This window comes from Chelonoidis abingdonii, chromosome 1, assembly GCF_003597395.2.
Source record: "Chelonoidis abingdonii isolate Lonesome George chromosome 1, CheloAbing_2.0, whole genome shotgun sequence".
Classification (NCBI taxonomy): domain Eukaryota; kingdom Metazoa; phylum Chordata; order Testudines; family Testudinidae; genus Chelonoidis; species Chelonoidis abingdonii.
This window is the reverse complement of record NC_133769.1, coordinates 162330082-162346866: the sequence shown is the minus strand read 5'-3', so window position 1 is coordinate 162346866 and position 16785 is coordinate 162330082. Positions and strand designations below refer to the sequence as shown.

General features: G+C 40.9%; 1 protein-coding gene across 11 annotated transcripts in view; it reads right to left on the bottom strand.

Moving 5' to 3' along the window:
* The window catches only part of ZBTB20 (zinc finger and BTB domain containing 20), a 644993-nt gene that overhangs the window by 269457 nt on the left and 358751 nt on the right, over nt 1–16785 (bottom strand). The window contains exon 1 of one of the 11 annotated variants that reach the window (XM_075072219.1): nt 10820–10991. The exons of the other annotated variants lie outside the window; for them this stretch is intronic. The gene's annotated coding sequence lies outside the window, so the exon portion shown is untranslated. Of the gene's footprint in view, nt 1–10819; nt 10992–16785 lie in introns of those variants that run through there. 11 annotated transcript variants of the gene reach the window in all.

The window sequence follows — 16785 nt, the reverse complement described above, 5'->3', positions numbered from 1 at the left end:
TTCTTGTTTGCTGGATAACACATCTAATGACTCAGGGTGCGCTTGATAACCATGTTTCTGTGAACTCAGACATATGCCCTGAGGTGAACTGGGCAATCCGCTGCTTCAGAGCACCAGGCTATTTCAGTTCCACTGTAATTTGCACCTGCTTTGTTTTGTCAGCAGTATAAACTCATGCTAGCTCTGGAACTGACATGTATTATAGGAACTTGAAACATGCACAGAGGAAAAAGAAACAATCCTGCAATGGGGGTGTCTTATTTGCTGTATTGATAGGCTTTTCTATAACACTAATCACTGTAGTATCTGAGCCTCTCACAGACAGTAAGGAATGAATCCTCACTACACCCCTGTGAAGTCAGGAAGCATTATCTCCAATTTACAGATTGCGAACTGAGGGACAGGATGGAATTAAGTGACTTCCCCAAAGTCACCCAGAGAGAGAGGAGCTAGGATTAGAACTCAGAGTTCTTGAATTGCAGCTTCCTCTTGAATTGAAACAACACCCCCTACTACAAGAAAAGGCCTCCTTTGCGCTTCCTCTCATGCATGTGGTCATTTTTTTATGTCTCACTTGGAGGCATGACTAGAGGGACAGTCTACGTGTCAAAACTTGGTAGATACAATTTTAGACCTTAATGTGACTAGTAACTTCAAGGGTGCCTTGGTTTTTGGGTGCCCAGTTTCAGACAATTTAAAGGCCCCTTTAAGTCATCTTCAGTTGGGCACCCAAAATCACTAGTCACTTTTGAAAATCTTGGCCTGTGTTTTGAGAGAAAAATGATTATGCTTAGCCAGCAAAGCTCAAAGACTGCAGTGTCCTTTCTCCTGTGGACCTTAGTATGTGTGCAGAATTGGAGGAGACCACATTCCCACAGTCCTCCTATGGCAGGTAGGAGAAGACCTCCATTACTTTGCACACAAAGGGTATTTCTACAATAGAAAAATGAGTCAAAGTTAGGTTGAAGTCTTTTAACTAACCACAACCTTTTTCCATGTATGGATGCAGTATAATGCCCTTTATCTCAATTTTTAATGTTTTATCTAAAGGTAATGCTGTAGTTCCATATTTTTAATACGGTTACATTACTTAAGTAATCTTAATTTAAAGTTAATGTTTTTTGTGGTATTTCCTAGTGCTCTGTCCTATTTGGATTGAACTATATCATTATAATAATTAACTAGTTACAATGAAACCTTGCTGTTTTACTTCAGTAATTTTTTCCTGTCATATTATGTCTATTGTATGAAACCTAGTTTCACTTTTTGTTTTTGATTTACAAGAAGGAATTTGGTGGTGTTGCCAATACAGTATGGATTGCTCTGCAAATCTGACAAGAATGGATGTCAAGGCTATCATTACATTTTCAAAAGAGGCAGGCTGAAGATACAAAACTTAGATCTAGATTTAGGACACCTTCAAAATTCCAAGGTGCTTTAACTGAGGCATTTGATTTGGACCATTAAACAAATGTGGGGCATTTGCAAAATCAGACTCTGGAGCCAGCATGGGGTTAGCTCAGTGGTTTGAGCATTGATCTGCTAGACTCAGGGCTATGAGCTCAACCCTTGAGGGGCCATTTAGCGATTTGGGGCAAAAATCTGTTGGATGATTTAACCGGGGATTGGTCCTGCTTTGAGCAGGGGGTTGGACTAGATGATCTCCTGAGGTCCCTTCCAACCCTGGTATTCCATGATTTTGTACTTCTGATGTTTACGATGAGGAATATTAGTTATTTTAAATCCGTGTCTGAGTCATGGTCATGACTGACGTGGAGTTAACAGCTACAGACCAGCAAACATCTAACTCTAAAGCACTGCGAAGATGCTGATGATGGCTTTCATTCTGCAACACATATCTATGCAAAAGGAAGTACAGACTAGTGGTTAAAACACAGGTCTGGCAGTCAGCATATCCAGGTTCTATTCCCAGTACTGCCATATTCTCACTCTTTGCCCTTGTAATTGTACCTTTCTGTGCCTCAATTTCACCATGGGTAAAATAGGGAGATTTAATTCATAACTGTTTACAAAGCACTTTGAAATCCTCAACTAGAAGATGCTATACAACAGCAGTGCTACCTATCATATGCAAATCCCTGCATTTATACAAAAATCCACATATACATTCTATATGTCATTGTGCTGACTGTGAAAGTAGTTTTGATAAAATATTACAGAGCGGACAAAGGAGATAATTTACTATCTGACTTTTCTGTAGTGCATAGGCAATCGCTGAAGGAGATGGTTCAGTAGTCTAAGCAGGAGTTAAAATACTTCCAACTCCTTGAAATCACAAATTTTAATCCCATATATTTCAACCCCCAGGTAGTCCTCTTCCACTAGAATCCTGAGCTGTAGTCTATACAGCTGAAACTGTAGTGAGGAAAATTATGGAAGTTCTCCACAGTACTGTATATAAGTATGAGGAAAGACAACAACATCATTTTCTCTTGTTACTTCCAAGGCTTGCAAAATAAATACATTAATTCAATAATTTAAACTCCAAGAGGTTTAGAACAACACAAATGTTCTTAAAAAACTTAACCAAAGGCTGGTTTAAGCCCTGCTTTCTCATCCGCAGACTGCTGGGGAAAGCTACCAGTGACAGCCCTTGCCTTTTGAAGTCTTCTGCGCACCCAGAGAACAAGAACTACTTGGGCAACAGAAGTTTCAGACAGAAGCACTGAGCTTTGAGCAACTTTCCATTTCAGAAGTATTGACTGATCTACTCGATCTGGAGGGAGCGAGTACATAAAGGACAAGCTTCCAAAGGTCAGATCTTAATCTAAACTCTCCTAAGTATATGGGTGTCCAGAACAGCCCATTATCCAGACAAAGAACAGCCTTTATGTTTGGATCTGGATCTAAACTTCCTCAAAGTTGGGGGATGTTCTGAGCAGTTGATTTGTTATGGCCCATTAGAGAGCTGGGGGACCAGCAGGCAAGTTTAGATCCTAATCTCGGCCACCTCAAAGTCTGGGACTATTTGGATTTTGGCCCATCCCTAGTAAATTATGACCAGAAAATTATTTTACCTATATGTACAACTTCATTACCGGTAGAACCAGGCAAAATGAGAGCAACCACACCACAAAATTCACCTGGTTGTGGATTTTGTTAAGAGCTGGACACTTAGTTCAGGTTCATAGGAAGGTTCCCCTTTTGTCGGTGAATGTTAAGAGCAAACCTAAGCCCAGTTTTGAGAAATCCTAGGGCCAATTTATGGTATTATACCAAAACCTTAGACGTCACTGTTCTTTTTGGTTCTGATGCAAAGCCAGATGAAACTCAGCATTCCACTTGGAGTTTTCAGGTTCAGTCAAACTTAAAGCTTAAACTGAAACTCTAGAAGGGATTGAGAACCCCACAAGGATCAGAACTACAGAAAATATTTGCAGAAGCAGCCACAGAATGAAATCACCAAATCTTATTGGTTATAAAGAAATATCCAGTCCAACTCTAAATTAAAATACAGGCTTTCACACTGGGCTCAATTCTGCTTCATCTGAAGTCAATGGCAAAACTTTTAGTAATTTCAGCTGGAGAAGAGTCACGCCCAAAGTCTTTATAAGTGCTCCACACAGCCTAAGAACCCTGGTAGGAAGTGGCTGACTTTCTCTATGAAGTTCACTAATATGCATGCATGGGTCAATGGCAATGGCTCGAGGAGTTAAGTCTCCATGGAAGTAGGGGACACATATGTGTTGATACACCCGCTGAAAGCATCCAGTTCAAAAACAGGGGGGTGGGAGAGGACAGCACTCCACAATTAGTATCCCATGTGAGTTATGTTGGCACCATTAAAGATTTTGTTCTTCTGCCAAGGACAACATGTTTCAGAGAACAGAATAATACCTAAAAATGCAAATATTTTGACTCCTACCCTGTGTTTTTTCCCTATTCCTACTTTATTAACTGTAGAAAATATGCCTTTTCCTTGAAATCAGATAAAATGGGAGATGATAAAGGAGGATCAGAAAAACCCACCCACTGCCCTGTCCTGGCAAAACAATCATGAGATTAGGAAAAGTGATATCTATTTAACATGGGGTGGGGAAAGAGACTGGCTGTAGTCTGGGACTAGAAATGAGAAGCTATGGGTTCTATTTCTTGCTCTGTCACTGGCTCTCCCTTGACCTTGAACAAATCACTTCAGCTTGCTCTGCCTCACTTTCCCTAACTGTAAAATGGGCATAAGTCCACCTAAGTCCCTCACAAGGTGTTGTAATACTTAAGTCATTAATGTCTGTAAAGCGCTTGGATAGAAACCTCATCAAAGGAATTAGCATTTTTCCCAATGCCTTGATATGCCACTTCCCTATATGGTCTCAAAGAGAAAACAAGGCAAGGAAGAGAGGTAGAAAAAACATACAAACAAACAAAAACTCCAAACAAAAAACTAAAAATCATGGACTTGCAGTCTATAAACCAACTAGTTCTTCCTATTCCCAGAGGTGCCCTTCACAGAACGACTTTCTTTTCCTATGCATCCACCATAGGGTTTCTTTTCTGCTTGGCTGGGCAATCAGGTATTCAGAGCATAATGTAAATGCTCAGAACACAGAGACATGAAAAGTTGCCAGACAGAAACTCCAAGTGAAGGATTAACATTTTTCTCTCCCCCACAAACCCTCCCCCTTACCAGCTCATCCAGTCCTCTTGTCTCCTACAAGCCTTGTTAGCTGCTGCTAAGTCTGACACCCACTGGTGGCAGCAGGAAAGCCTACCAATACAGGCTAAGTCATCCTAAACACAGGATCTATTTGGTCTGTCACTGCCTAGTGAATACAAAGTGCAGTTTCCTCAGCTCTGCAAAAACTGTTTAAAGCTCCATCTTCCAGTGTGATTGTTGTTACTTAAAAAAATAATAAAAAAAAAGCTTTGTTTCCTGCTTCGCTTCAAAGGCACCAAGAATAGAATCCTTGACACATCACATTCTGGAACCTCACCACTCACCAAGGCTGTAGTTCTGATCCAAGCAGTGACGAAAGAGAATCACCTCACAGTCTCTTGAGAGTGGTAAGGCTTGGCTGCTAAACTCCCCCTGCCCTGATGGGCTTTCACTGTGTTCCAGAGCGAGTGCCGAGGCAGAGAAATTAGGGAGGGGAGAGGTGGGAAGGAAAATCACTGGAGCCTCTTACGATCAAACTTCCACTAACCAAGAGGAAATGTCTTATAAATAAACAACAGCAAGAGAAACACAAAAATCCATCCCATCCTGCCAGAGGAATGTACATTATTGTCTCTCAACGGAAAACTTTACACTACATCAGAAAGCAAGAAAGCAGCCATGTCTCCTGAAGCTACCTCCCTTGAAAAAAAAAGCACAACATGAACTTTAAAAAAAAAAAAAAAATGAAAAAAACCCTGTTGGGACGTTCATGCAATTTCCCAGTAGACAAACAAAACTATCCAAATTCAACAGATGTCACTGTTCCAGGATTTCTTGTGGCAGCCTGTTAACGAAGTTTCTTTAGCTCTGATCATCACTGCGCCATTAGCACAGTTTCGGAAGGGAAGTTCAAGGCAAGGGGAAGAAGGAGGAAGGTCAAATAAAATATATAGAGGCATTGATAGGCCATGAGCATTGCAAGGGAGGTACTATTGCTCTCCCTTTCCACCCCTCCCCGCCCCCTTGCTCTGAAAAGATTTATGGGCTAGTAAGCTAATGTCATGATTCTCATCCCAAAAGACTAGAATTTGTATTTACTTATAGATAGGTTTTATCTTATCATAGGTCACAAGTGAAGTGAGCATGGTGATCTCAATACAGTCCCAAGACTCTTGTCTAAAACAAAAACAACTGCACAGCTTGGCACAATGCAGTGTGAGTCACAATTCTCTGCCCACGAGAGGCCAAAGATTGCAACAGTAGAGGCACTGAAGGCTAGATATCAGAGCTATGTTGGGGGAGGGTCCAGGACTACAAGAACAGGGTGATGCTACAGGTAGACTGGTAAAGCTGTGTGTGGGCCCAGGGCTAGAATAGAATAGGCTGCTGGTCAGAATGAGGTGCACTGAAAAGTTGGGTGTTGGGCCAGGACAGGAACAGCAGGGGATGCTGCAAGTTAAACGTCAGTTGTGGGTGGGGTGGGGTGGGGGGGGGATGGGACACAGTATGGGAAGGGTTGTTGGAATAGCAGTGAGTCCACTGGCATAACTGTGAGAGTGTGGCCACTACTAAAACAGTAGGAGCTCTGTCATTCCAGACTGAGTTTCAGTGGAAGAGTTGCACAATTCACCCATACTGCTTTCCTGAGCACCAATGTATTCATCAGATACAAATTAAAAATGCATATTTTAATATGGTGCCTTGCTAGTGAAGTGGTGCTCTCCCTTTCTGGGCTCCCTTCCATGATAGGTGCTTTACCAATGCAGACAGATTAGACAGACAGAGGCATGTTTAGATAGGAGGTAAGATCAAAAATAAAAGCTGAGTGAATTGAAGATGAAAGTTATGGATAAATACTGCTCTTTCAGTCTCAAGCCTCTTTGGGAAGCTATTATTGTTAGAGCATTTTGAAGTATATAACTCCAAGCAGGCCATAAAAAAAACAAAAAAACCCAAGAATTTTAAAAGGCCCCTCCAAAGGCAGAATAGTCAGAGTGACATCAGCAACACATCACATGAGGAGGTGTGGGAAACAGAAAACTTACTCTAATCGATCATGCCAGTCTAATTGATTAATTGTAGATCTGACCACCTGGCTGATGCATGGTGATACCAAGCATTATTAATGTGTAATCCGAATCCAAATGCACATCCTCTCCAGCACCATCCACAGTAAATGGCCACCCTGAACCCAAGGTAAATTTATCAACCTGCTAATCTGACTCTCTGGGATAAAAATGGTCACATTTCAGTTTCTTCCCTTACACAGCCAAACTCCTCCAAGCCCCCTTTCTGGTATGGATTTTTTCCCATTAAAATCGATCTGTAGTTTCAGTACACTCAGATTTTTCTAATTGTGGGTGGTGATGGAAGTTCTTCAAGCCCACTATAAAAACACGATAGTTTCTGTAGAGCCTTCAAACATGATTAAAATGATTAAAAAAAATTAATGTGCTAGCCTCCCAAAACCTATGTGAGGTACTGCAGACCAGTATTACTGCCCCCATTTTACAGATGGTGAAACTGAGGCACAGAGAGGCCCAGTGTCAAATAATGAGTCAAGAGAAAGCCAAGAATCGAACATAGAACTCAGCCCACTGTCCAATCTGCTCCCCAGAACCTATTCTCATCTGTTTGGTCATCTACTGGATTATCCTTGCATTCATTCCTCACTTAATAAGACATTTTCTGCTTGGGTTTTGAGGAGACAGTTCTTATATGAACACTGAGCCAAATTATATCCTCACTTCAGTGAAGCCCCACTGAAGTCAATGAAAAGTCAGAAATAGTAGGTGCTCAGGTAACATGGTTGTGGGTGTGGTACAAGAACCTGAACAGAAGTTGAGAAAATAATTCCTGACCAAGCCTCATAAAACATCCAACAGTTCCATGCAGAAGATAAGATCTGCAAGCTGATCAACTCACCTTGGGTTCCCAATGATTTGCTGAATTCAAAGAATTTGCATAGATGAAAGTGAGGGCATTACTTGGCCCTCTGTGATTAATAAATTAGAGATCGGTAGTAGGCATTAAATTAAGCACATTGGCATTTGGATTATTTAGTGTCATGGAGCGTTAGGGAAGCCTACAATGTGAACAGGGAAAAGAAGGCCGAATTAAACCTTCCATTAAAAAAGCCTACGAGGTTTCTCAAACATAGGACTAAACAAACAACTTATGAAGCAGACGCATTATGGAGATCATGATCCAAATCTCAGCAAATTCCACTGGTTGCCAGTCAATGCAGATTCTTTCCATTACAGATTTTAGGAGTAACTCTGAATCATGCCGTTCTTATTTCACCTCCGTTACCAGCAGCCACAGCCTCAGCATCGCAAAATAATAAGAGTCAGGAGGACAATCATTTCCCTCCAATTCTTTATTTTGACATTTCCCATTTGTGCCCTTTTTCAAAGTTTTAATTTGGTAAAGGCACTTTGCAGCCTGTCTTTTAACAGGTCACTAATAACCTGGGATGCAAGAGCTCATATTTCATTTTTTTGCTGCTGCCGCCACTAAATATTTCATTTACCTTCAATGCAGCAGGCCGCTTTGGAAGACTTTATTTTTATTTTTTTTCTTCACTGACATTGTTTACACACTGGTTCTAGGGATTTGTTCTTCACTATTAGACTCATTTGCTCATACCTAATTAAGCAAAAATAATCAGTTGGCCGCAGAAACATCTCCACTGTGTGTACTATATGTTCTAGTGAGGTCTCTTCAGAGATTCCTTCTTGAGACATTTTTTCTTTCTTCTTTTTTTAATACATATACTATCATCACTGAAGCTTTACTGATGCAGCCTGTCTTGCCTGTTATCTCTGGGATTAGAGTCTCGCAGACTGGCACATCAGGCTGTGATTCTACAGGTGCACTCAAAATACACAACTTCCCAGTATTACTGAACTATGTCCGTTTAGAAACACAAGAGCAACTCAGGGGCTTATCTGGCTGTCTGATGTATGATGCAAAATATATAGGTCTCAAGGAGCCTGATACTCTCATGACCCCATATGCAAGACAAAGGAGATCAAAAACCATTAGAAGTAGGAGGGAGTGTAGGAGAGTGATGCAGACGCGGCTGCATATTCTACTCCTCTTCATGCAGTTAGGATTCTGTGGATCTGGAGGATGCATACTGGAGACAACACTGGGGATCAGCTGCAGATATCCACATGCATGTTAATTCAACTCATCTCCATTAACCTCTGTTCCACCTCTGTAACCCCAGTGGGGAGGAAAGGTCTTGAGATGACAGAGCACAGGCCACAGGCTGGGCAGCACTACAGAAAGGCTGACACACAATGGGGCTGGCGCTACCTCCCTCAAAGGATTCTTGGGATCCACTGGATTTAGACACTATTTTCCTGGTTTCTCATCAGGTTGAGAACACTTCTCTACAAATTCTACAAAGCTTGTGGAACATCCCAGTACTCTTGTCCCCTTTTGTATGTTTCTCCACATGTGAGGGTGTGTGTTGAAAGTTGTAGTGTGCCCGAAATAAACAAAGCTTCGAGAATGTAATGACTTGTTCCCTTTGCAGAGCCTTTCTTCTCAAGATCTCATAGCGCTTTACAAACACCCCAGTCAACCACCGCACATAGTATTACTTCACTAATTTACCATTTGGCACACACAAATTAAGAGTCACAGACGTAATCAGTAGCAGACCCAAGATCAGACCCCAGGATTCTGGACTGCCTGTACTCATATTCTGCTCTGACCACTATAGCACATTCCATCAAACAGCACCACCCCCAGGGAAATAATCTATTCTAGCGTATTTTCACCTCAGAAACATAATACTCCTTTCACTCATCAAACAACATCTCTGCATTTGTCACTAAGCTTGGACCTTGTATATGCTGCAGCTCACAAATACTGCTAGACCATGATGTGGATATTGACAATGCTGTTATTTTAGAGAAACAGGGAGCATGTGCTCAGAGCACTGAATTAGGCTCAGGAGACAGGTTCACTTCCACATAGACTCAAAGTCTGATTTCTCTCTCTTTCCTTCACCGCCTTACCGGTAATATGGAACTAATAAGATCTTCCTATGACACTGGGGCATTGCAAGGATAAATTAATTAATCTATATGATACTATGGCGATTGAGGCCATATAGATACCTAGATAGATAGTTATTCCTGCCCTTTGGATGTTGCGGAACATTAGGGAGACTACTGTAACTCACTTTTTCAAATTTCTGAATCCCATGAAGCCTGCATTTGCATGGAAAGCTGCCTCCAGAAATGTCCATGGTACGTACTAGATCTGTCCCATTCAATTAGGTCAGATTAGATGATGATAATGGTCCCTTTTGGCTTTAAAATGAATGAATTTATGAATGAGGTGTGTGCACTGCTTACTTAACCCACTCTTCAAAATTCTGCTGCATGGACCAGCCTTACACACCTGTCCACATTTACGAATGGTCACATGGAAGTTTAATCTGGTCCACCAGACGGACTGCTTATCTTCTGAGTGAGAGACATATTTGGGATCACAGCACATTATTCCTCTATGCTCTGCAATGGTTCACCATCCAATTCTGGATTCACAGTAAGGTCTTGGGCTCCATCTTTACAGCCTTTACTGGAATAGGACATGCCTGCCTCACAGACCACTTCTCTCCACTACACTGCAGAGAGAATACTGTGGGAGAATATTCACCTAGATGCTTTTAAAATCAACTAGGTACCTTTCTACCTCTTATGGCACCTAAATACATTAGAAATATGGCCCTAAGTGACAACCAAAGTCATACAGGAAAACTGTTGTCGAGCTAGGAACAGAACCCAGATCTCTCAAGTCAGCATCTGAACCCCTCTTATACTTAATTCTTGTAATCTGATGCCTACATATTGTGGTTATGGATGCAGCAGTGCTACATTAGATTAGATCAGATAAGCTGACTTTCCAACAGTTTTCTCCTGAGGCAGTATCTAGATGTATAAATATACATATTCTGCTAGTCTTCTCCTGATGCAAACGCAGGTTTGTTTGTGGCTTTTTTTTGTTTTTGTTTTGCAGAAACTATTAAAATGTAACAACCTCCAAAATATTCCTGTGTTTAAAAAAACAGATCATGGATGCAGAATGGTCACACATGATTTGGAGTGGGCAAGCAAATAATTTTCATTTGACTGTGCCCTCGTATTTGCAACTAGCTTTTCTGCTGTGACCCACTATACTTACCTTGTCTACTGCTCTAACCAACAACATGCCTTTTTAATTTGCCTTCCCAGGGTCTGCATTTGATTACAGCATTCATGTTCTATTTAGATTCTTTTGTATCATGCCCTGTGGTGCAAACACGAAAGGTGTTATTTATAAAATGAAATTCTGTTGTATTGCAGCTTGGATTCAAAGAGGACAAGTGATATTAAATACTTACTTTATTTAATAATATCTTGGATTTATTAACTCAATTTCCTTACAAGACTAGACATGGGAGGGCAGAAGGAATTATTAACTAATGAACAAGCTTCAGGCAATACCCCCTCCCAATATATATACATTATTTCAATCATTTCTATTTAGAGGGCCAGGATGTGCACCTCCAGCTTAGCATAGTGGTTTTGTGTACAAAAGGCATTGCATATAACCATTGTTGGAAACAGTGTATGGGGAAAAGTGTACTACCCCTTTAAGGGACAACTGGGCAATAATCTAGGAGGCCCCATCCTCCCCTTGGGCTGAGCTATTTAAACACAGGAATAGTAAACTGAGACGTGACAGGGGAGGAATGAATAGAGAGTAGAAGCCAGGGAGACTGCAGTGGGTGGTGATTTCTCTCTCAGGCGCCAGGAGACAAACCTAACATGACTCACAGATTTGGGTTTGTGGATTTTGTTTGGAAGCTCTGCACCAGGGTCCTGACAAACTGTTTGTTGTAATGATTCCTGTCCTGAAACCTTATTAAAAAGGCACATGACATTTGGTTAATGTGTGTTGGCTTCTCATAGGTCCCGTTGCCATACTCCTTGCCATACTCCTTTCTCACCTCCTCTTTCCACAGTTCGACTACATCATGAGCCACTTGTCTAGGAGGCTGGCGTGGACTGGGGAAAGGAGCGAACTCTTCCAACACTAACACCTCTATAGACATGTAGATAAACCATCAGTAGATGCTTATTACGCATCCAGCCTTCATCTTACCTCAGGTGAGTTCTACCAGCCTGGGGAGAAGGTGTGGCAAGCTTCCAAACTTGTGTCCCTCATGTACAAGCATGCTGTGCCTCTATGATCTGACATTCAGCCTTTCAAGATATCTACAGTCCATCTTTAACAATCATGTATTCATAATAACAGTATGTTTAACCTGAGAACCTTCACCCTACAATAAATGCAGTACATTTTCTACCAACAAAATCTAGAGATGGGCCCAAGCTGCAAACCCCAGACCTGTGTTCAAAACTCCCAAAAGCCCTAGAGTGGTGCACATATAAACTTTTGGTTCAGGCCCATTTCTAAACAAAATCTAAAACCCTCAAGCCCTTGTTCCTAAAAAAGCTTTTACAAAACAGACACAGTTCACATAACTTGAAATCTGTCAAGTCCACAAGTAAGACCTGAGTCTGACATCGGAAAGTGAAATAGTGTCAATGTCACAAATGCTACTGGCAGAAAATTCCCACTCCGAGGTGCATGACAGGTAAAAACTTTCACCCCAGGATCTCTTGCACAGTTAGAGGTGAGTCACCAACATCCAGATTCATTAGACCCAAAGGTGCCACTCAAATAAGACAAGCTATTGCTAGAACAAGAGAGATTAGACTTTTAAAGTATCTGATAGATTAAAAGGAAATTGTCAGGATATGTTAAATGGATATTCAAGTACTTTAGGCCCCAATTTTCACCTACTTAAAGATCTTAAAGCTGGATATGAGACAAAGATCAAAAATAAGGGGTGACAACTTTTTTTTTTACTTACATGGCATCATTGTCAACAAGGACCCAGTGCAATGTAAAATTCACTGCATGAAGATTATCAGCAGCTAAGAACAGATAAGGAATAAAAGATATTCAGAACCAGGATTTGAGTTAAGGAGCATCTCTAGACTCAGGTGAAAAAACCTTCAACATGGATCATCAGGGACAATGTTCCCAATAGAAAAGAGAGATTGATGGAACACAGGTTAAATTTGGGTCAAAAGAGAAGAGTGACTGAGAAGCAGACATGCTGAATCTTTCAAAAGTAGACATAAGAAATGCAACCACAAAGGACACTCATCCATTGCACCAATAAAAATACATTCTTGGACCCTGTATAAGCAATATTGCTTCTGTCTACCACTGCCTCCCTCCTGCTGCTCCAAGACATCTTTCATTTGAATTTTATTCCATGAATATTCCATAATGAAAAACTCTGCTCCCCTTTTCAGGAAAGCTGGTGAAAATATATTAGCTAATAAATGGAAGCTTATGGACTTCCTGACAATCACAATTTGGTCACCATGAGCATGAAAAGTGGTCTCAGTGGAAAAGTTACAGAAGTACAATTATCCAAGTTTGTACATATTATGAATGTGCAAAATATCACACTTTGGAACCACTGAACAAAATTTGGCTCATTACTTAGATCTCAGTGAGATCTACAAAACAAGCCAAGTTTGAACAACATTGGTTTTGAGTTTATTTTAAATTATGCAGACACAAACTTTTGTTACTGAAACATGTTGGAAAGAGCATAATCTACTTTCTCTCTCTCTCTCTCTCTCTCACACACACACACACACTCTTCAAGAACTATATTTTTCAGAAAAATTCACCTCTGAGTTAAGCATGGAAAATTTCAGCCCCAAATTAGTTTGAGAAAGTTGTAAGCACATGAAAATATGGAATAAAAATGGAAACTGCATTTTAGCACTGTCTATAGAGTATGTTATTATGTCTGAATTAATTATTATGGTCAGCATGCAATGAATAAGTTAGGAATGAAAGTATTCTGTGATCCAAGAACACAGATTATGAGTAGCTTTCTTGATGTGCTGCTTTCCAAACCCACCCACCTTCTATTCTTCCATACCTGCTCACTGAAGGTTTTCACATCCCCTCCATCCGAGCATCTCAAAGCAAGCAGAACAGTGCAGAAAATCTGGCCCATTATTTTCAAGCTTTTATGAAGAGATTCAATCCAGAAATGCTTCAAAATCTGGACTCACTTCTGAGGGTGTTTGGCTTTGTGGTTTTGGTTTGGGTTCATTTCTAATTAAGCTAATTGAGGATTAGCCAAGAATAAGAAAAGAGAAAATAAGAAAAGTAGTTGAGAGAGACATTAAAAACCCAGTACAACTCTCATCAAAATCAAGGTGCACCATCCACTAGCTTCAGTGGAGGTAGGCTGAGACCTAAGAGAATGAACTTCAGCTGTATGGTGGGACTGACTGAGTAGCCAATACAAAGACGGGAGAATGAGAGATAAACAATTCAGAATGACCTGGAGTCAGGGAGAACCTTGCTGGATGCATTCTGCACGACTCATGATCTGTGATCACGGCAACTGTGATCACCACAGATCTGTCAGAGATTCTACTAGGACATGACATACAGCACACACTGTACCACCCTTCTAAAGTGCTATCTGAATGCATTTTGACTCATACTTTTCAACCCCCAATCTGTCCCCCTATCTCTTCTGCACACTCTTTAAGGCTCCACCTGAACATCAAAAGCAGATCTCCCTTTTCCCATAGTGCAATCTTTTAAAATATCAGATTGGGACAGACACATCTCCAGCCAAAGAGGAATCAAATCATACCATAGTGCAATCTAGGAGAACTCGACCCCGTCTCTGAATGCACTCCCTTTGTCAGATCATGTCAGGGGAGTCAACCTTTGAAACCTATACATAATGTGGTGCAATAGCTCCTTAATCCTTTCTCTCTGTAAAACTAATGCTTTCAGCTCACTATGAAATTTTGGGATAGTCTACGCTGTAAAAATTACTGTGTCAAGGTACCCAGTTACAACGCAATTACAACTGAAACACCATTTGGTTTTGCAGTCCTTAGTGGAAGCAAACCATGTTCTAACTCTACACCCAAAGTATGCTATGGCCTTGGGCTTTGCAAGATGGCACCAAAACTGGGCACCTAGATAAAATATAGTTGGATCTAGTCTATAGTTAAAAACTGAGCTATGCTATAACCATGTTGGGGGATAACTTTGTTGTAAATGAGTCGCCTGATATGTCCTCTTTCATAGCAGAGATGAGCTATTTAAACACGAGTTACAAAGGGAGTGGAGGCTTGGGTGTCAGAACTCCTGAGCTCTAGTCCCAGCTCTATCCCTGACTCATTATCTGATTTTGGGTAAGTAATTTTAACCTCTCTGTGCCTCAGTTTCCACAACCATAAAACTGAGGCAAAAATTCTGAGGTACTTCACTGAAGGAGGGAGAGGTTGTGAGGCATAGCTCATTAATTTCCATAAGTGCTTTCCGATCCTCAGATGAAAGGAGCTATAGAAAGGCAAAGTATTACTATGATGTTCATCGACTTTTTTCCTCACACTGACTTTGCTGTAGCACTCCATGGCTGTTGAAAGCAGACAGGAGGTAAAGCAGATGTATGGGAGATCTCATGAAAGATCACCCATATCTATTTTCTTTAGGGTAAGTTCATTTTCTATGCCTGTTCTGGGGCCCTTGGAGATTAAATACATCTGAACACTATTAAACACTTAGCCTCGGTGCATGAAGAATATATTCTTTTAGCAGTTTTATTCCTTTATCAATTACTACTTTAAGACGCTTGCACGGTATTATTTTATATTGGCCAGTTGTAAAGATAATTTACTCCCTGAGTAGTTTTATTCCTTTAACATTTCAAACTTTTGTTCGATGTTTATCACGTGATGGTTTGTGGCAGATTCTGAGAGGAATTATTTACTAAAGGAGATGATACACTGACAGACTTTTGTGCATTTTTACCATGCTTCAGAAAAGAAATCTGGATAAGGATTCTGGTGAAGTTCCATACTTAGCTGTTAAGCAAAGTGAAGTGCTTTCTCTCCCTTTATCAGGGACAAGACCTTTACCAGAGCCTTGCTCCCAGCTACAGCCACATAAGTATTCACACAACAAAATATAATATCCTGAGTTTGTTACAAACTTGAAACTCAGCCCAAGGGTCATTGCTCTGTAAATCTATCAAGTGAACCTGGAGTCAATTTATGTCTTCATGGAGTTCATGCTCAAGCCAAGAGAATTTGGCAGGGTCAAGTGACACTGCCACACAACATGATTAAACCCAGTAATTTATTTGACCCCAAAACACAGTAAATGTCAGGTAACTTAATGTGAAGGCCTCTCAGTCAGACAGCCCGCCCTCATGTCAGTACTGAAGAGCAGGGTATGGTGGCAAGATGCCTGAACATGCTCAGTAGCATCCTACAAGGTCACAAAACAAGGCTGCATTGCTATGTAGGCCATACATAATACAACAATGAAAGAAGGATCCAAGTATTGCCATCAAGGGACTAGCTGGTGGCTGGATGGGGCGTGCATCAGAGTAAAGATGGCATTTCAGGGCTGTATGATCAGAATTTAGCTTTTGGGGTGACAGTGCTACACAGATCAACAAAGCCTTCACAGCTCAGCAGAAGACTCTGATTTCATTGTGATAAGAAATATAACCCCCGCCCCCTCGTTATAGGTTCTCATTAAACAAGCTTTGCAATTATTTTACAGGCCCATGTATGTAGGCCTCAGGCTTTAGCTAACCAATGCAAAATAAAAGCTAAAAGTCTAACTGCTCAAAAGAAACTTATTTATCAGCATATAGGACGCAGGGTGTGGATATCAGCATATAGGACACAGGGTGTGGAAAAACTAGATATGAAGAAACGGGGTATGAAACTGACAAAAGAGGAACTGGGAGGGGGATAAGGGGTCCCTTAGAGGCCAGCTCAGCTATAATCAAATATGTATAATAATATTCGCTTGCTTAAGGTAAATCACAAGGGGGGAGTCACAAGATAACCAGCTCAATACTACCCAAGCACATGATACCTGTTAAAATAGCTTGCTGATTTGCAATATTCTATATGGTCATGGCTTTTGCAATATGTACTTGCAAACAAGGGGTCATAGAACAGTCAGTATAATTAACAATAACTGGAAATACCCCAAACTGGACTTACTGAAAATAACCTGCTGAT